The sequence below is a fragment of the Hemicordylus capensis genome, chromosome 2 (genome assembly GCF_027244095.1).
Source record: "Hemicordylus capensis ecotype Gifberg chromosome 2, rHemCap1.1.pri, whole genome shotgun sequence".
NCBI lineage: Eukaryota > Metazoa > Chordata > Lepidosauria > Squamata > Cordylidae > Hemicordylus > Hemicordylus capensis.
Genome location: NC_069658.1, coordinates 90,075,001 through 90,096,679, shown reverse-complemented (window position 1 = coordinate 90,096,679; position 21,679 = coordinate 90,075,001). Strand labels below are relative to the sequence as shown.

The following is a 21,679-nucleotide window of genomic DNA, read 5'->3' as shown; positions in this document are numbered from 1 at the left end:
ACTGAAATACCTAATGCATTTGACAAAAAGCCCCTGTGAAAGGGTACTCTTTGGTTTACAAATGTCTCCTGGGGTTCACCACTTAAGATTCTTAGTGCGGAGGTATTTCTTGTTCATTAAGACATATCACCACAGGACATTTTTATAGTAACCAGGAAACATCCTAACTCTGCAATTTATCAGCCATAGGGTTGCCTCTACAAATACATTTATGCTCATCTCACTTATGAAGTGAAGTTTGTAGCCCCCAATTATTCGTTATAAATATTAATAGTTTTTAAATGACTTACATTTTCTGAAAGCCAAGCTTTCATGGACTGCAATTTGGCAACAATTATGCAAAAGCAAATCCCACCGATCTCAGTAGTTAACTGTTATAAGGCTAGCTGGGAAATCTTAGTGGGGAAAGAAGAAACCAAGAAATTCAACCTTGCACGTGTCAGTAAAAAAAAATGGCATGGCTTTTTTGTATGTCCAAACAGGTTTTTCAATTTGCAACTATTATCAGCCATTTCTAAGACAGTCCAGCTATCCACATCCATAAATATCTTATTTGTGTGAGGTGGGTGGGTGAAGTTCAACTCAGAAACATCAGTCATATAAATATCAAAGGGCCAGCTCATCTGTTTCTATTCTGGTGAAACTTTCGATGCATTCATACCAAGAGCAAGTCTCAGCAAGACCCTTCCGCCCCTTTACCATAAGACTTCCATAGACTTTAGCTGCACATGGACTTCCATAGCTCTTTGCAACAGGGGTTCTCAAACTTGGATCCCCAGATAATGTTGGCTGTCAGGCATTGTGAATGGTGATGATGGAAGCTGCAACCCAGAAACCTCTCGGGGGGACCCAGGTCTGAGAACCCCTGACTTCAAAGGTCCCCAAATGAAAAGGGAAGGCAGATCATGGGAAAGGAGAAAGAGCATAATGTAAATGTCACATTGTTCATGTGGTAAATGGGATGGGAACAGCATGCCCAAGCCAAGGACCAATCAACCTCCTGCTCCTCGCAAACAGTGGCTGACATCCAAACTAAGTTGCTTAGTAGTACTCCTCAGGACATACTCTAAAGGGGTGCTTAATTCAACAGGACTTCTGTCAAGTAATTTAATAAGGATGTCAGTCAATGGATACAAGCAGCTTCACCTTGCTTTGTGGAAAGCAATCAAGCAGGCCTTGTTCTTAAGAAACGTTATGTGAAGCGTAAGAGCTCTTCTATAATTCAAAGCTTACTCCCAAAACCCCCCATCTCTTGGTCCATTATACAAGACAAAAAGAACACTGAACATGAACAGGTGCAACAGCGAGTGCATCGTAAGTCAGGGGAACTCTGCAACAACTCATGACTGCAAAACTGCATTATGGAACTACACTTGCATGGGAACAAGGGGCAACAATAGTTCCTCCTAACAAGGCTAGCTCAAAAAGCCCCCAGAGCTGATTAGACACAATGAGTTCATTCACACAATCAAAAACTGTTCAAACCAGGTTTGGGAGTTGTGTGTGTTCCCAATTTTCAGTTGTGTGGAAACAAGGTAGGAGGAAAAGCTGTCCAGGTTTTCCTCGTACCTTGCATCCACACGACTGAAAATTGGGAGCACACACAGCTCCCAAACTTGGGTAGAACAGTTTTTGTTAGTATGAATGGTCTTAATATGTACGGCACTGATATGAAACTCTCTCATTCAAAAGCAGTCAGACATTGCAACAGACCCCTTTACACCAAATCTCAAAGAAAGGAAAGGAATCGGAAACAGGAAATGCCGGGTCATTAAAGATTATAACAGGATTGATGAGGCAAACAAATTATTTCAGAATGAATGAATGAATGAATATCTCCCCTTTTGGATCACATTTCATAATCCTGCAATAAAATTCCATAGCTATTAATTTCATTTTAAGTTTTCTCAAGAGCAATCAGTGTCAACTTTGCAGAAGATTAATCCCAAGGCATTACAATAAAAAGGAAGTGTTTTAGAACTGCATTCAAATAACATAAAGTTTCAGCAAACCTGCTGAGTATTTAATATATTATACAAAAGCAATAAATTGGAATCTGACTAAACAAGAAATACTCCTAGTATCTTAGAAATCCACCATATATAAAATTAAGAAAAATGATCATGACCTTTAACAATCTGTATGGGAAGAAGACAGCTGATGCTCCCAGGCTGACAGATAATAATATTTAAAAGGTTGCAAATTAGAGACAAGTTCAAACCATAAGAGGAAAATGCACATTTTCAAACTGTTAGAATCATTATCATTTCAAATAGCAGGTAAGATTTGCATGGTCTGAAGTTGGCTGCACAAAATTTCAGACTGGATAATTATAAATGTGCACTATGGCAGTGATAGTAAGGTGTCCATTTAAATGGTTATAATGGCCTTTCTAGTTTTCCAATTGTACAACTTACTGTAGGAACACCACCTCCCCTCTATCCCCCGTCCATGTAAATTCTCCACATTTCCCCAAGTTTTTTATGGCAGATGTTGAATGAGATCTGGAGATCGGTTTCCCCCACTTGCTCTTGGTGACGGGTGAGTGGGTGGATAAAACACCTGACAAATGCCCTAGCAAAGACAGTGGCTGACATCTAGACCAATGCTGTGTTAGTGCAATGAACAGTCCATTTTTCATTGCATTAACACAGCATTCGTAGATGCACACATGTAAGAAGGAATGCGGCCAAGTTGATGCTTCAAGCTACTTTATCTCTTGCATTCGTGGTCCGCTTGTGCAAGTGTTGTACATGCACACCAAGGATAGCAGATGACTTTGTATCATTTTCTGTAACGTACTTGGAATGAGGAAGAGGTTTCCCAGTAGGAGGAGTGCTGTAGGTTGCACACGTGCATCCTGCTCCACCTGTGCAACACTTGTCTGAACTGCAAGCTCCCAACTTAAAAGATCTGGTTGGTGAAATACATTTGCACTAGTGCAGCATTAGTCTGGGATGTCAGCCAGTATCTTTCTACAGCCAGAAACACTCGCCAATGGGCACACTCAAAAAGCTAAAGGGATATTGTGCTGGTGCCAGTTTCCAGCACACAGCATGAAGCAATGAGCTGCAAACTCACCCTGATAGAAAAACCCTGACACCAGATTCTATGGCCCCCTGACTCAGCGCAAAGCCTCCAGCTATAAAACAGAACATCCTGATTTTAAACACAGAACTTGCGTCAAAATCAACATTCTTAGGGGGTCAACCTGGCTTATTTGGAAGCACAACCACAGGCTGACATCCTGATTAACCAAGGGACTGTGAAGATGCAACAGGAGCCCCTGCACAAACCCCAGTCCCCCTGAGTGCACTGTTGTGCAAGAGTCCTTAGAGACTGGAGTGTTCCCCATGCTCCAGAAGGGCTCTGCAAAACTAGAAACATGATGCTGAGGATCATCAGCACATGTAAGGGGAGCGGGAGAGTTGCACGAGAGCTCCTATCATGTTCCAAAACTCCTCCTTATATGCATGCTTTGTTAGTCAAGATGTCAGCCCCTGATTTCAACAGGACTTCGACAAATTCATGGAGGACAAGTCTGTCTACTCATGAGGACTACTCTGCCTCTGAATATCTGGGAAGCAACAGTGGGAGAGGGCTATTTGTCTTCATTCCTGCTCATGCGTTTTCCAGAAGCGTCACATCAGCCACCATAGGAAACAGGTCGTTGACTCAGATAAACTTTAGTGTGACCCAGCAAGGCCTTTCTTATGATTTGCTTCCCAGACGTGCACTGGACTGAGATATCTACTTCTGGCTTGGAGAATGTCTCCAGAGGCTAGTGTTTATTTTGTCAGTATTAATTTTAAAATTATCTATATTTTCTAACTAGTTATTGAGCATGCAATCCCAGAGAGTTAACAAAACACAACCCAGACTTCTGGAGAAGCTGCTTTGTGGCTGGCAACTTTTGAGACTGGCTGACAATCTCAGCACTATTTTACAAGCCATTTTAATAATTAAAGCCAGCATGTACTATCGGATCCTGCTCTGGCATGCTGTGCTTTACAAGCCCATCTGGCCCTGTTTAAACCAATGATGGAATAATCCCCAACGTTTGGGATTCTTTCAAAGGGAATCATTAGTTTCACGACGCTTCTAGCTAACATTATTGAACGTAAATTGAGGCAACACAGGCACAGTGAGAGGAACAATGGCCACTCTGTCTACATAATAAAATGCCCAGTGGGCAAGCCACCTGGTCTATTAACACTGCTGAAAATATTAATACTTTTTCCCTTGGTGGAAAAATTATATTTGCATTTTTATAAAGTCTAACTTGGAGAACTTCTTAAAGACTTAAATAAGAACTGGCCATGAAAATAAGCGAGAACCACCTTTTTATGTATGTATGTATTTATTTATCTGTCAATCAATCAATCAATCATATTTTTATACCGCCTGATATGTACATCTCTAGGCAGTGTACAACATTTAAATAATATTTGAAAGTCAACACAGGTTAGAATATACAAGACACTATAAAAATAGTATATAAGTTATTAAAACAAATTATTAAAATTCTAATTAAAAGATTGTGAGAACAGGAGAGTCTTGAGGGTCTTCCTGAAAACAAACAGAGAAGGAGATGCTCTTATTTCAGCAAGGAGCATATTCCAAAGCCCTGGGGCAGCCACAGAGAAAGCCCGGTCCTGGGTTGCCACCAAAGAGCTGGTGGCAAACATAACCGGACCTCTCCAGAAGATCGTAACAGGCGGCAGCATTTATGACAAAGGAGGTGCTTTCTTAAATAGATTGGACCCAAGCCATTAAGAGCTTTATAGGTAATAACCAGCACCCGGAAACCTATCAACAGCCGGTGCAGTTCTGTCAAAACCAGTGTTAGGTGGTCCCTTCATGTTGTCCCAGAGACCAAACTCGCTGCCACATTCTGTACCAATTGTAGTTTCTGGACTATATACAAAGGCAGCCCCACGTAGAGTGCATTACAGTAGCCAAGCCTGGAGATTACCAGCATATGCATCACTGTTTTAAGGTAATTTACCTCTAGAAATGGACGTAGCCAATGTATCAGCAGAAGCTGATAAAAAGCGCTCCTGGCCACTGCCTCAACCTGAGAACCTAGGGAGAGCTTTGGGTCCAGGAGCACTACCAAGCTACATACTTGATCTTTCAGGGGGAGTGTAACCCCATCCAGAACAGGCAGATATAAACCATCTCTCAGGTCCCGACCCCCCAAAGTCAGTACTTCCACCTTATTTGGATGCAAATTCAGTTTGTTATCCCTCATCCAGCCCATTACCGCCTGCAGGCAGGCATTTCGGGAAGATGTGCCATTTCCTGATGAAGTCGACATGGAGAAGTAGATCTGGGTGTTATCAGCATACTGATAACCCAGCACCAACCCGCCTGGTAATCTCTCCCAGCGGTTTCATCTAGATGTTAAAGAGCACTGCAGACAGTATGGACCCTTGTGGAACTCCAAGTTCTCGCTTTGCAGAATAACAGTCTCCAAGAAACACCATTTGGAATCTATCAGAGGTAGGAACGGAACCACTGCAAAACAGTGCCTCACCTCCCTCAGGGGGTCCAGAAAGATACCATGGTTGATGGTATCGAAAGCCAAAGAGAGATCCAAAAGGATCAGCAGAATCGCACTCCCTGTCAAAAGCCAGTTGGAGATCATCCATCAGGTTGACCAAGACAGCCTCAACCTCATAGTTCACACGAAAGCCAATTTGAAATTGGTCTAGATAATCTGCATAAATCAAAACTGCCTGGAGCAGTTTGGTGCCAACTATGGCACCTCTTCCCAAGGGCTGGGAACTTTTGATAGCTGATGATACAATCTACTATGGTTAATTGATTTTTACTGTCACTCTAGTGTAGTTTCAGACTATGTTCTGGGTTTTTTAACCTAAATTATATTTATTGTATAATCTGTAATCTGCCCTTGAATATTTTGTTCGATGATAGTTGTTTTATGAATTATGTAAACCATGCAAGCCTTATGAGCAGATTAGAATTTAGACCTTACTCTCATACTAAGGCATGTGCATGCACTCAGACATATTTTGATATCCACTCAGTTAATTTTAGATCCCAATCCCATTTAATCAGAAAGGTCCAATTCTGAATGCATGTGCTCACACACTTCCTTGATACTTCAACCCAGAACAAAACTCATTCTACACACAGATGAAAAAAACTTAGAGAGAACACTGCTCTCATAGATCCCACAGGGACACAGTTCTAGTCCAGGCCTGCTCAACTTTGCCCCACCCCCACCACCTGATTTTGGACTATAGTTCCCATAATCCCCTGCCACAGTGGCGAAAAACAAGGGATTATAGAAACTGGAGGCCAACATATGCAGGAGGGACAAAGTTGAGCAGCCCTGTTCTAGTCACACAAGAGTCCTCTTCTACTTTCTCACATGGGACCGTCCATCTCCCATCTCCCACATACTTTTAGAACAGAAAATCAGCAAGAGATCCCTTAGCAAGTGTGGCTCATTGGACAGAGTCAGCCTTGGATCTGGGAGGCCCAGATCCGATCTCTACTGCAGAATCACTCTATGAATGAGTCACTCACGAATGAGAGTAAGGTCTAAACACAAGTCTCTGGTATGCTTCACACCAGAAGTTTTTATCTTTTAACATGGAAATAGTCTCCACACCGGAAGATGTATACAAAATATTTACAATGGTCATATGTGAACAGCATATAAGTGTTTATGTTGCTGCAAATGGACATGTTCAGAAGCTAATTGGTACATCAATTTCCCAACATGTATATATGCAGAATAGGAAACATAGGAAACAAAGGAAATTGCCATATACTGAGTCAAATCATTGGTCTATCTAGCTCAGTACTGTCTTCACAGACTGGCAACGGCTTCTCCAAGGTTGCAGGCAGGAATCTCTCTCAGCCCTATCTTGGAGAAGCCAGGGAGGGAACTTGAAACCTTCTGCTCTTCCCAGAGCAGCTACATCCCCTGAGGAGAATATCTTGCAGTGCTCACGCATCAAGTCTCCCATTTAGATGCAACCAGGGCAGACCCTGCTTAGCTATGGGGACAATTCATGCTTGCTACCACAAGACCAGCTCTCCTCTCTTGCACATGTGCAAGAATCTTGCACATGATGATGTACAAATTTTTTTCTTGTACAGAGATTAAATGTCACCTGTAAATTGGACATTTCTTCGCCTCAAGATCCTATCTGAAAAAAGAATTTCAACAAAAGAGGTAACAGGAAGTTTCCTGTTAGTTTTCTACCATGGGATACACCCATATCTTTACATCACCCTAAAACAAATGCTACAATTCGAATCCTCAAGAATTTCAAAGGGATTATAAAATGTCTGAGTCTCAAAAGGATTAGGTCACATGCTACAGTCTGCAGTTTTCAACTATATTTGGGGCTTTCAGGCAGAAAAGATGAACAATTTGCATGATCCATTCCTCATGAGAGACAGATTCAATAAATTTACTTAGAGCTGGGAAGTAGAAAGCGATTTTCACAAAATCCATAAGTTATCAAATATCTGACTATAGGCACATATTACTAACTGTAAAGTCACTTGCCCATTATATAAAAATATTCATCCTGCTATCAGGTATCGATAGTTTGACTAAGCAACATGACAAAGGCATTTGCTCTCTCATAAAGAAGCAGACAGACAATGACTTATTTCCTGCTCTTCATACCCCTTATAATGCTAAGTCGTAAAGCTCCTGAGCAAAAACAAACAAACACTACAAACCTTCTGAACTAAGGGCAATCTCTTTTTTTTTTAAAGGGCACACCCTTCTCACCTACTGCAGCAACAACTCATATTTCAATTAATACATTTGTCTCTGTGCTTTGCTCTACTTTATCCTTCAACCCTAGACTATGCTAGTTTACACAACTCTCTAATGCCCATACAAATCAGACCCAGAAATTAAGTCTGAATGCCTTGACATAATCAAATTTACTCAGACGTGTTCCACTGGGTCTTAATCCCAGTTAAGTTTGCCTGGGATTGCAGTGATAATCTTCCACTGAAGAGCCAAGTATTCCAGTTTAAATGGCATGTGGGTGACAGCTGGAGAGATTCACAATGCAGAACTGAGGAGTGAATGACCGCATTTGCACATAACACAAAACCAGAGATCCCTTCACCTCCAGTTTCTGGAACTGCACATCTGAATGTGGGCAACTGCAGTTTCACCAAAAAACTGACCCGCAGTTTCCTTCCCCAGACTCTGATTTGTACCTTCAGTTTGAATACAGTTTCATCGCCTGTACCTCTGGTTTTGTGGTGCCAGTGTTAAGTCCGAACACTGGCAGTGCAGTTTTCCCTTTCTGCAACTGGAGTTGAGGGAGGAAGCTTCTCCCTCTTTCCAGCTACTCTTGGCTGCTGGCACCTTACCTTGGTATGTGCAGAAAAAATCATATCTTTATTGTAAAGGTAAAGTGTGCTGTCGAGTTAGTTTCAACCTTGTGCTTGTTGATCAAGCATTTCCTTGCTGCGCCATTAAGTGGCTCCAGCTTTATTGTACTAAGGTATATATAGCAGGGCTGGCCCTTCAAAAGACAAACAAACCCACTTCACCTGGCAGAAGCTCCATAGAGTTGACCAGCAGACATTCAACAAATGAAGCCTTACCCATCCATTACTGTCTTTGTGTTGATGTTATGGCTGGCATGAAGCTGTTAAGGCACACTGGCATTAGCAGCACAAGGGATAGGATCACTAGAATGCCAGTAGGATACCAATTTAAAATACTGCACTTAATGCACTTCTAAGCATCTCAACTTCTAAGCAGTTCAACTAGGGTTAACTCCCTAGGAAATGTGCATAAGGCTGAAACCTTAATTATTAAATATTAATTTTATTCAAATACAAAGCTATAGTCCAGACACAGATTAGCCCATTATACTTAAAAATTTGTATGTTTTTCCAACCATGACTGTGGTCATGCATTTTCAGAAACAAAATTAAAGAAATCTGGATGTCATTTTCAAAGACATTATCATTAGATCCCATCCCCGCAAAAGGGGGTGGATTACACTTCTAGACAGCTGTACCTGTGCAATTTGTAGCACAGCTGCATTGGCTGAGCCCTGCTGTCAGAGATCTGTTTCAACAGCACACATACAGCCCAAGGTATACTGAAATTAACACATTTAAAAATAGATATCCTGGTTACTCAATATGTATCTGCAAACTCCAAATGATCTTCCACACAAACTTGTAGCAACACTTCCCACAAATTCTGATGACTGAAGACAATGATTCAACACTAAGGACATAGGCAGTTTTCCATTAATAAGAAAGAGAAAAGAGAAAGAAAGAGTTATGTGTCAGATGCAGATAAGTGGAACAACTATCTAGGAGAACTTTGAATGCTACCAGGAACAGTGTGGCAGCTGCTGCAATGTGGGTCTTCCCACACCACTCCCAGGCAAAGGATGCTGATCTTGCAGGTGAGGCAAGGGATATGAGTATAGTCTATATTTGTGCCACCACAGTTGAGGAACGTAATCATTTATCTAGCCCTGCTCACAAGATCAACTTTATCTGAACATTACCAAGAGGGACATAAGAGCTCCATGCAGATGGTGCTAATGTATTTCCAAGATAAGCAGACACACACACACCCCACACACACAAAAAGAAAAAGTCATAAGCAAAAATCAAAAGAGGAATCAAAAATTTAAAAACAAGGAACAAGTACAGGAATATCAGAACAAACCTCAGAGGGTAAAAACAACAGCAAAAAGATAGGCACCAAAATATTACTTTCATTTGTTCCCAGGATGCTTCTTCCTAAACCTTGGATGAGAACAATTCTGGGTGCATGGTTGGTAGAGTTGTGAAGAACCCCAGATTTCACTCAAGAGCACCACTCACAGTGTACAGAACTTCCAGTTCAGTTTACACAACCAGAGAGTGGGCTGGGAGGCAAGCTCACATTCTCCTCCTTCACTTTTAACCTGGGTTGAAAGACCAGGCTACCAAGCCGAGGATAGCTGAGATCAGGACCGATCCCAGTGGTTCTCACGTCCAGTTCTCACGACCAGCCAATCCCAGTGGTTCTCACAACAGTTCTCCTACCAGGGTAGGGCTGGTTGTGAGAAGGACCTCAGGAAGATATGATACACGCTTTCAAATCACTTGAAGGCTGCCACAGAGAAGACGGAGCAGACTTGGGGGGGGGGAGGGTTGCTCCTGAGGGCAGGACTAGAGCCAAAGGGTTGAAATTATAAGGAATCAGAATCAGGCTAGACATGAGGAAGAATTTCCTAACAGTAAATGCTGATTGAAGTTGGAACAGTCTGCTTTGTGCAGTGTTGAGCGATCTCCTTCATTAGAGTGTTTCCAACAGAGGATAGATGGGCATCTTTCAAGAAGATTCCTGCACTGAGCAAGGGTTGAACTAAAAGCCCTCTAGGGCCCTTCTAACTTTCTATGTCTCGGTGATACAGACAACTTGGTCTTCATGTGATTAGAGCCACCCTGTGATTAATTTTTAAGCAGCCACCACAAGGTATCAATGCACAACGGCCAGAGACGCATTTAACTCCCTTCCCCCATCCTCTGTCAATATGTGTGTGTCCTTAAAAGCAGCTTACTTCACACTTAAAGGACCCCCAGTATAAATTCCTTAATGCTTTAAATGGGGGGAAAGGAAAATAAAAACATACCGCTGGATGATAATGAACTCTAGTAAGAAAACATTTTGTTCTACAAACTGTGCAAGATAAAGAAGCCATTCTGGTTTAAACATTAAATGGTTACTGAAAATTCAGTCCATCAATACAGACCTGTTTCAGAAGACAATTTAATAGTCAAATTTCTTGTGTCTAAGCTTACTTTGTTAAAGCAGCTTAGATGCATCAAAAACAAAAACTGGAACATATCCAACTTGGCATCTTTGATTTGCATATGGATGCCTGCTTCCTAGTCCCCCCTCCCCACCCCCATGTGGAATAGTTTCTCAAGCAGAACTGCACAAATACCAATGCTTTCAATTTCTTGTAAGATAAGAAACCGTAAGGGTCTCCCACTATTCTTTACACAGACTTAGGCAAAAGGAAAAGCCTTCCTTGGTTCTAGGCAACAGTGAGAGATTTACTGTCAAGTGGAAAGTCCTCCGAGAAAAGAATGACAGCATTCTGAAGCCGGCTGCATTTTAAATCCCATGCAGCCTAAACTGGATTGAGGATCAATATTACTTTCTTTAAAGCAAAGCAAGACCAGTATTATGGAGAAAGGGCAAATACACAATGTGACTGTAAGGGCAATGTGCATAAGCAGTTCATGCTATTATGAGAGATCTAATGAAGCGCAACCATGTTAGATTTAAATCAAAAGCTTAAAGTTAAGAAAACAATCACTGTATGCATACTGAATCTTGCCAATCCCAAGCACATTTACTTAGAAGCAAGTCATTGACATTCAACTGGTATCTCTTCCAAGTATGTCTAGCATCATGATCCTATGAATATTTACTCAGAAGTAAGTGCCCCTGAGTGCAATGGGACTCACTTCCATGTATGCATGGGATTGCAGCCTAAATCATTCAAGGGGAGAACCACCATTAAACTTCTCATCATGTATCAGAACTCTGTGTGGAATCCACTGTATACCTGCAGGGAAGAAAACAAGTGTTTAATGGGTCTTCATTCTGTCAATTCTTTCCTTCCAGGCTCCATATCACATTTACCATCTTTCTGGCTGAAAATGATTCCTTGGGACTCCCAATGGAAGTAGTCAATGTCAGTCCCTAATCACTTGCAGGAAAGGTGAGTGATGGGAAGCACTTTCACCTTCTCCCTTGGGTAAGCACACTGGCTCCACGACATGGAACTACGTGCCTAGAATTCAGATGAATGCTTAATATCATATCCTCTCAGAAAGCAAAACAACTGGGCAACAGGCAAAGAGAGAAAGGCTACACTGTATGCATAAGACTGTTTACAATTTTAAGCTTGTTAGCAAAGATTGCCCAAATCCATGCTAATGTACATGTGCATACACAATTACAGAGCAATACACAGCCTGTAACGCAGCAAATGCAAGTTTTCCATCTGGTTAGTACATTGTTCTCTTGCAAGCTGGAGCTTGTATACCATGCTGTACAACAGAGGGGGTGGAAACCCAATTAGATTATGGACAAATACTGAATGCACAATACAACATTTAGTACACATACAATTATATTACTGCTAGAAGTTATAAGTACTTGTAAAGAGCTGGAAAACATATATAAAATTTGAATTCCTAAGCTATAGTATCCATGTCAAAAGTGTAACCTCCATACAGAGCTGAACATTTAGTTCAGAGGGAAACAGATCAGATTTCTAGGCAACCAGGTAACATGGCTCTTGCCATAACACTAACCCAACCAAATGTCATACCGACTATGAAATCCTGGTTTTGTATGATGTTCCCTAGCCTTGGGTGCACGCTTCTCACCTACCCATGTCCACAAGCTTCAGATCCTTGTTTATATGAAACCCTTGAGAATAAGTTAGGATCACCTGGTTTGGTTGCCACTAGAGATCCTCACCTGTTCTTTGCTAGGTTTGGAAGCAGAATGCTTCCTCCCTGCACACACAAAATGGAGATGGAAGCTAGAAAACATCACAAGAAACCAGGATTCAATCCAGATTCTGTGTGATGTCTGAACTGGGCCACTGTCAGTCTCTCAACCATGGTTAAGGGACTGGGAGCAGGCTGTGCACTCAGATGCTTCCTCTCACTTCCCACTCCCAAAAAAATTCCCCCATTCTATTTCTTATCAGACTATGGTTTAGCATTTGTCTGTACCAACGCTACACACAGTTAACATTAACCAAGGTTGTTTTAAACCAGGGTATGAAACAAGGGTTTGAAACTGGACAGCATTAACCCTATTATACTTGGTAACACTGGTGTAGAAACCACACTACACCATGGTTGATTCTGACATGGAAAATGATGGTGGAATTCAGATAGGGATGGTTAATTCAGATAGGGAGCCAGCATAGTGTTGTGGTTAGAGTGCTGGACCAGGACCGGAGAGACCCGAGTTCAAATCCCCATTCAGCCATGGTACTTGCTGGGTGACTCTGGGCCAGTCACTTCTCTCTCAGCCTAACCTACCTCATAGGGTTGTTGCGAGGAGAAACTTAAGTATGTAGTACACCGCTCTGGGCTCCTTGGAGGAAGAGCGGGATATAAAATATAAAAATAATTAACAGATCAACTTGATTATGAGACTGACAGCACTGTATCTGCACCAAGCCTTAATCCACCTCAAAATCTTCCTCTGCCAATTGTAGTGTCAAATGCTTGTTCAATGATGTATGAAGTTGATTTTATTCTAATTCATTCTTTAAAATATCTGAAACAGTAACATTTAGCATGGCTTTATTGTCATTTTCTTAAAATGCATGTGCTTTCATAAGTTCAATGAATGCATGGACCATAATATATGCACAGGCTTCAGGCAGGCAAATGTGCAACCAGTATGACATTGTTTAGTTTTAGACCAGAAAGCTTCTGGCAGAATGTGCCAAATATGTTCAAGTGACTAGACAAAATTTCTCATACATTTTGATGACAAAGAGTAGCAAGAGCTACCATCATGCTATAAAATGAGTCTGCAATTAGACTGAGCATATGCTGGCCGTCACCTTAAGTGGTGCAGCGGGGAAATGCTTGACTAACAAACAGACGGTTGCCGGTTTGAATCCCCGCTGGTACTATATCGGGCAGCAGTGATATAGAAAGATGCTGAAAGGCATCATCCCATACTGCGCGGGAATGGGCAATTGTAACCCCCTCCTGTATTCTACCAAAAAAAATCACAGGGCTCTGTGGGCGCTAGGAGTCAAAATAGACTTGACAGCACACTTTACCTTTATATGCTGGCTAAAGTTATTTATGTATTTATTTGACATATATGTATATGCCAAAAACACAAGTCTCTGGGTGGTTTACAACAAAACAATAAAAACAAGTTAAAAAGTTAAAACATTACAACAATTTAAAACTTAAAACAACATTAAAACTATTTAAAATCATCAAACCATTAAAGCAGTATCTAATTAAAAGTCTGGGTGAACAAATGTGTCTTGACTGCCTTCTGAAAAAGTGTAAGAGATGGAGAGGCTCTTATTTCAGCAGGGAGAGTGTTCCAAAGCCTCGGAGCAACAATGGAGAAGGCCTGTCCCTGAGTAGCCACCAGATGAGCTGGTGGCAACTGCAGACAAACCTTTCCTGGTGATCTCAATGGGTGGTGGGGTTCATAAAGAAGAAGATGTTCTCTTAAATAACCAGGGCCCAAGCTGTTTAGGGCTTTATAGGTTATAACCAAAAACTTGTATTTTGCCCGGAAACCTATGGGCAACCAGTGTAGATCTTTTAAGATAGGAGTGATATGTTCTCTCCGAGATGATCAGAGACCAACCAAGCTGCCACACTGTGGATCAACTGCAGGTTCCAGACTATGTACAAAGGCAGACCCACAGAGAGCGCAAGTCTGGAGGTGACCAGCAGATGTACTACTGTTCTGAGGTCATTTATCTCAAGAAACGGGCGCAGTTGGCGTATCAGCCCAAGCTGATAGAAGGCACTTCTGGCCACTGCCTAGCACCAGGAAGAGGTTTGTGTCCAGAAGCACCCCCAGACTGCATACCTGTTCCTTCTTGGGAAGTGTGAGCCCATCCAGAACTGGCAGATCAAAATCATCTCCTGAGTTCCGACCCCACACAATAAGTAACTCCATCTTATTTGGATTCAGTCTCAGTTTGTTATCTCACATCCAACCCATCACCGCCTCCAGGTAGGCATTTAGGGAGGTTATGCCTTCTCCTGATGATGCTGACATGGAAAAAAAGATTTGGGTGTCATCAGCATACTGATAACACCCTGCACCAAATCTCCTGATGATCTTTCCCAGCAGTTTCATGTAGATGTTAAACAACATCGGAGACAATACGGAGCCCTGAGGGACACCATACTGACGTTCAGATTTTGAAGTACAGTCCCTGAAGGACACCATCTGGAATTTGCCCAAGAGGTAGGAGTGGAACTACTGCAAAGCAGTGCCTGCCACCCACAACTCCCTCAGACACTCCAGAAGGATACTATAGACAACATTATCAAAAGCTGCCGAGGTTTCAGAAAGGACCAGCAGAGTCACAATTCCTCTGTCAGGTCCCAATTGGAGTTCATCCATCAGGCTGACCAAGGCAGTCTCCACCCCACAGCCCACCCAAAAGCCGGTCTGAAATGGGACTAGATAATCAGTTTCATCCAAGACTGCCTGGAGTTGGGAGACCACCACCCTCTCAATCACCTTGCCCAGCCACGGAAGGTTGGAGACAGGCCTATAGTTGCTTAACTCGGAGGGATTCAATGCAGGCTTCTTCAAAAGAGGTCTAATAATTGCCTCCTTAAGGCAAAGAGGCATCCTGCCCTCCCTCAGAGATGCATTTATAATCTCTACCAGGCCTTATACAACAACCCCACTTCCAGATAGTATAAGCCATGTTGGGCAAGGGTCAAGAGAACAGGTTGAAGGATATCTCAACAAGTTGAGGGATCTTGCATACAACAGCAAACCCCAGTTCCATATTCAACAATGAAACTATTTGCATAGTTATCCCAGGGTATCACAGCATCAAACTCATTCTCCTTTTCCCACATGCAGAGCCCATGTGCCTGACAGCTACATGATGGTCTGAAAGTCAGCATTCTTCAACTTTTCTCATCACAGCATCTCCACACTAGAAACATCTTCACTTGTTAAGACTTTTGCCTGCTAACCCCTGCTAACTTGGCAAAGAGGCACCTTTTAATGTGGTGATTCTCTTTATTTAGGAGGGGGAAAGTAACTGGCCCTATCCACCCCCAGCACAGTACCTCCAGTGACTGTTGCTGGTGTCTATCTTATGTTTCTTTTAGATTGTGAGCCCTTTGGGGATAGGGATCCATTTTATTTATTATTTCTCTGTGTAAACCGCCCTGAACCATTTTTGGAAGGGGGGTATAGAAATCGAATAAATTATTATTAGTAGTAGTAGTATAAGTATTAATATAGGTTTTGGCTTTTTAAAATAGCAACCTTGCAAAAATTGACTGAAGACAGACAACAAGAATACATGGCTAAAAACACCAGCTGGTATTAAAACCTCTAAACCTTGAGTCTATATGAAAGCATCAAGACTTGCAGCTGTAAGGAAAGGCAGGATAGGAGATCCCACTCAAAATAGTTTTAACAGTAGAACATTTTCTGATATATAAGATGACCACTGTATTGTATAAAATGTTGCTTTATCATTAATATATAGCAAGGAAACAATCAGGAGCACATTTTGTATCATACAGTTGAAGCAGGAAAGCTGGACCTCAAGTAGCTTATTTTCCCACCTCCTATGGTTATTGGATGCTCACCTCCTCATCTTCTCAGCTAAGGCTCAGAAACTACACCCATCACTGAAATAGGATTCTGAATGCTTGAATTTCAGAGGTTTAGTACTGTTGTTTTGTCTGCCTGCCAGTTGAACATTAAGGTCAAAGTCCAGAAGCTCTATATAACAAAGATTTAAGTGGAATTAATGACATTTGATGTGTACATTCTGTGGGTTCAATCTGGAATATACAAAAATGGATAATTTAATTCTAATGAGGATTGTTCTGTTAGTTACATTAATGGAAGTAAATAAAGCTCTCTCTCACCGACCACAATAATCCACAACCTTCACTATATACCCTGAAATCGCTATGATATCTGAATCCCTAGGAGCTCAGTATTCTTTTCAGTTACTGGCACAACAGGATCAGATACCAGACTGAGTGCTGGGCACCTACTGGATACATGCAACATGGATTTTTCAAGGTAGGAAATGGCCCCCAGCTGCACTTCTCACCCCAACAAGAAAGTCACATCTCATAGCACCAATGAAGCACTGCACCAGTGAAAAACTGTCACAATAGAGTAGGAGCTTTTTTATTTGCCTGCACAAAGGAACAAGGAAGAAAGCTAGACAGCTTCACACAGGATACAACTTAGCTGTTCCAGAATAAATCTCTACTTGCTTCATAAAAACGTTACCTAACAGAACTGTAAAATATTCACACCAATGAAAGATAGGCTCCAATTTGCATACGTATATGCCAACCTGATGCTTTCAAGAAACTGGTTGCCTTGTTGGATCCTATATATGCATAAGAAATGATGGATGGACAGAATGCAGGAAATATCCCCATAGATGGGAGAACAGGCAAAAGGACCACTGGTGCAGTAGACTGTGGGGGCCGGGGGGAATAGCAGTTGCCACTAATAAACCAAATAAACAAAAATTTGGCATTAAACGAGGGTGCAGACCGGATGATCATGTGGTCTATCCATTTTGGCAGCTGTAAGAAGCAAGAATATACCATTCAGGCCAGCCACTAGTGGCTGCAGGATCTCCAAGGAAAAGTAAAAGGATCCTTGTGAACACCAAGAAAGATTAATTAGATCTGGGAAGACCAACCTGGGGCACTCTTTGGAAGAAGCCAAAGGCATATGAGCCAGGATGTGCTCATCATGTATTGCTTGTAAACCCCCAAATCATGGCACATACCAAGGAAGTGGCATCTCTTCCAGTGCCCCACCAACCTGCTGCAATGTACTTGAACACCAGCAAGCTATATACTATAGCAGTGATTAGATCGTGTGATTAGATCGTGAACTAGGTACACAAGTCCAGAGGAAGCAAGAATTTAACAGAGAAAGAAAGAAAGATCTTGAAGTTTAAACATAATTTCTTGATGTAACCTTATGCCAGTCTTCTGTCACATTGTATGTGTGGTTCTCTAAGCCACACCCTGAAGAAATCAATGTAACATGAAGCCTTTCTCTGCTCTCTTGTCTCCTGCCTCAAACACCAGCCCATTCCATCTCCCTCGAATCTGGCAGAGTGGGCTTTTTAATCGGTGGGGGGGGACATACACCCTTCCTAGGGATAATCACCTGAAAACAGTGCATCACAACTGCGTCCAGAAGAACCCCCAGGCATCACAACTGCCTGATACTATACTAGTATCTATCCATTATGTTGTGCTGTTTCAACAAATTAATCTGTATTTTGGGGAATGGGAACATTCTCTGTAGAATAATATAGTAGTGGAAAATTCTCTACCCCACATCACAGTTGCAATCAATCTTCTTTTTTTTCTTTTTTTCTTTTGCTTGCTATAGATCATTTTCTTCCAAACAGCTTCATTGTTTCCTCTTGCTAGTGTTATCAGCCTGTTCCAATTTAGATCTATATGTAGCATCTAGACCTTTACTGGAGCAGTGCTGAATCAGGGAGGCTCCTTCAGAAAACAAAAGAAGAGTTCTGCTCACATAAGCATGAACACAACTTTCCTTTCGTTCATAGATAAAGCTTCTGCCAAAGGAGCCCTGCTGTGTCGAAGGCTGGATGCCGCCAAACAAACAGAATTCAAAACCTGATAGAATTCAAAACAGAATTTTGAACAGAATTCAAAACAAGGATGACCAATTAATGACATCTATTTTTATGGAAGATACTTAAAAGACTTACCTGCAAGGCAGTTCATGCATGCATATTCATGAAGGAACTCCTAGTGTCAGACAAGAGTTCCTGCTTGCTACTGCCTTCAGTGGCAGAGTTGATTTGATTTAAATCAAATCAATTTACATCACAATTTAAATCACTTCACAGAAGGATTCAATTTTAATGATTTAAATCACAATTTAAATCACTACTCAGGAAGATTCTATTTAATCATCATTTTCTATAAAAGTACATTCTTGTTATTATAACCATAATACATATTTAGAGATAGATGTACATTTCATTTTTAGAAAGTACACTCTTTTCATATTGCTGTTTCATTCACGCAACCAGGTTGTTGCACTGTTTGCCTTTTGCATGCATGCCTTTCTTACCCACAGGTACAGGAACTTCATTAAAATATTCCCAAATGGGGTCTCTTTTAGGGCATGCTGCCATGATATGTGTTTCCCTTCTAAAATGGAGGATATACTGGAAAAGGTTTCCTAATGAGGACTGCATGAATCTGTTCTGTTCACTTTTGGTTTCACTTTCTATTCTCCTCCCTCTCCCCATTCCGTGCATGTATATCCAGACTCCTCCTCCTTGCTCAGATCTACTCCATCCCCACAACTCCTCTATTCATTCATTCATGGACCTTTTGTCTTTGCATTTTTGAATAGGGAGCAACAGCTTGACTCTGTGTGTGTGTGCTGTATGGACACCACCTACATAATAGAACTGATTAGATCTGTTATCTCTCATCCTCATATACTATTGTTCACATGTTCATAGAATAGAATTAGAAGTTATGATTAATATCCATGATGATGATATCTTGGAACTAGGTTCTTTATGATTTTTTAAAAATTAAATCCAATTTTAAAAAATCATCAATTTTTATCAACCCTGTTCAGTGTGGATTCATTACATTGCAGCATTTATCCATCTCCAGGTTCTACTGCTGCTGCTACTGCAACAAATATTTATAGACACTTTTCAACAACAGTTCTCAAAGCTGGGTTTCACCTGTAGAAGCAACAAGAGGTTTCCTGTCAGGAGTAACATTTGCCTCAGAATCAAGGTTCCTTGGTCCGGTGCACATCTCTTTGCTATATCTCCTGACTCCACATCATGACTCCTGGCCTGTTCTTGACTTCGGTTCTGGCTTGCTCCTTCTGACTGCTGACTTCTGACTTGACTAGACCCCTAGGATTACTTTGACCACTGGTTTCTGGTTTGACCGCCTGACCTGACAGATCCAGGGTTCTGACCCCTTGCTCATGCTAGGCCTTGCATCCTGCCTAAGCCTTCCGATTCCTGACAAACGTATCCAGCTGACCCTGGTATGCACTTGAATCCTGACTTCTGCCTCAGCCCTCTAGACCAGGGATTCTCAGCGTTGGGTCCCCAGATGTTATTGTACTTCAACTCCCATAATTCCCAACCAAAGGCCACTGGGGCTGAGGATTATGGGAGTTGAAGTCCAATAACATCTGGGGACCCAGCATTGAGAATCCCTGCTCTAGTCGTGCCTTAACTACTTGACCCTCCGAGTTCCAGACTCTTTTAGTCTAAGTCTCTGGACTCTCACTCGCAGATATTGTTGCCCATGGCCCAGCTTCCCCGACAGCTCATTACATGAGCTGAAGCACCAAGTTTTGATATATATCACCATAAACGTAACTGTTGTCAATTGTAATAGTAAACTCATTCAGCCTAGAGTTATCAAGTATGCAGGTAATCAACAGATAACAGACATAGTGGTGCACATGTTCATGTGGCCCAGCCCTTGAATTCCAAATCCTATAATTCTTTAGCCATTGCTCAGGGCTACCTTGCAGATATACAAAAACAATATTAAACAGAATTGTGCTTATGGCAAAACCTTGTTTCATAATTGTATAAATACATTTTCTGATACAATAAAAATGACTGGCATTCTATTGCATGTGGTATGAGCAGAGCTAGAAGAAGAAGTGGACGGAATCATTCAGCCAGAGGGATGCAAAGTTAATAAAGCTAGCAATTAAAGAACAGAAGGCATTCACTGACTACTGAAGGGTTCCACCCACCCACCCCATTTCCTGTAGAAAGTTCTAACACAGGAAAAGTTAATAAAAGTCTCAAAGGAGTGCTTAGATGCCAACATATACAAGTGTATGTGTTAAAGTCAGTGTTTGTGTGTGTGTGTGTGTGTGTTTTAAAAAGAGACCAGGTGTAAACCAAACAATGCTTCCCTGACAATTTCACACAGATGCAAACATCAACAGCAGATAGAGCTTAGTGATACCAGCTTTTAAAAGAATATATGTTTGCTCCTGGGCTTTTCAAAACAACCTGAGATACACACTGTTTCATATGATTCTAAAAGTCTCCGACATATTATTACATGCAAACCCAGACCATTAGCCAGAATTTTTAAATATGTATCCATATCCATCCCATGCTTACATGTGGCTTTCAGAACTCTCTCATCCAATAAATGGATCCAGACAATATCTGCTTTGTTTCAGCAATGCCACAGCCTCAGATGTTCCCATATGATTTACTGGACTCCAACTCCTATATTTTCAAGAGCTGAACCTAAGGGAACATTCCACCATGTCACTACAAGATGCTTCTCACGCCACCATAGGATGAAAAGGGGGAAAAGGTAAGGTGTGCCGTCGAGTCAATTTCAACTCCTGGCACTCACAGAGCCCTGTGGTTTTGTTTGGTAGAATATAGAAGGGGTTTACCATTGCCTCCTCCCACGGAGTTTGAGACGATGCCTTTCAGCATCTTCCTATATCACTGCTGCCTGATATAGTGCCATTGGGGATTCGAACCGGCAACCTTCTGCTTGTTAATCAAGCATTTCCTAAATTTCCAGAAGCCTTCTCAGAATCTGAGCCGATCAATTCCAATTGTATTGGCCCACATGTTGTGCAGCCTGTTGTGGGCTGTTGTGGTTTTGCAATTTTGCTCAAGAAGGCAAATACCTTGCTCACAATTAACAGTTATTTAAAAGCCTGGGTTGGTGTTTTGGGTTTGTTTGTTTTTTAAAAAAGAACTGACTCTGCATCTATGTCTCTGGAGTACAACTGTTTCCTTGACTCTCCTTCAGATCTGGCAGTTGACGCTGATGGAGCACCAACAAGACTCCAGGCAAGCCAACATTC

At 41.7% G+C, this 21,679-nt stretch overlaps 1 protein-coding gene across 9 annotated transcripts in view; it reads right to left on the bottom strand.

The window, feature by feature from the left end:
• Positions 1-21,679, bottom strand: part of SEMA4D (semaphorin 4D) — a 171,715-nt gene that overhangs the window by 123,570 nt on the left and 26,466 nt on the right. The gene's annotated exons all lie outside the window — the stretch shown is intronic.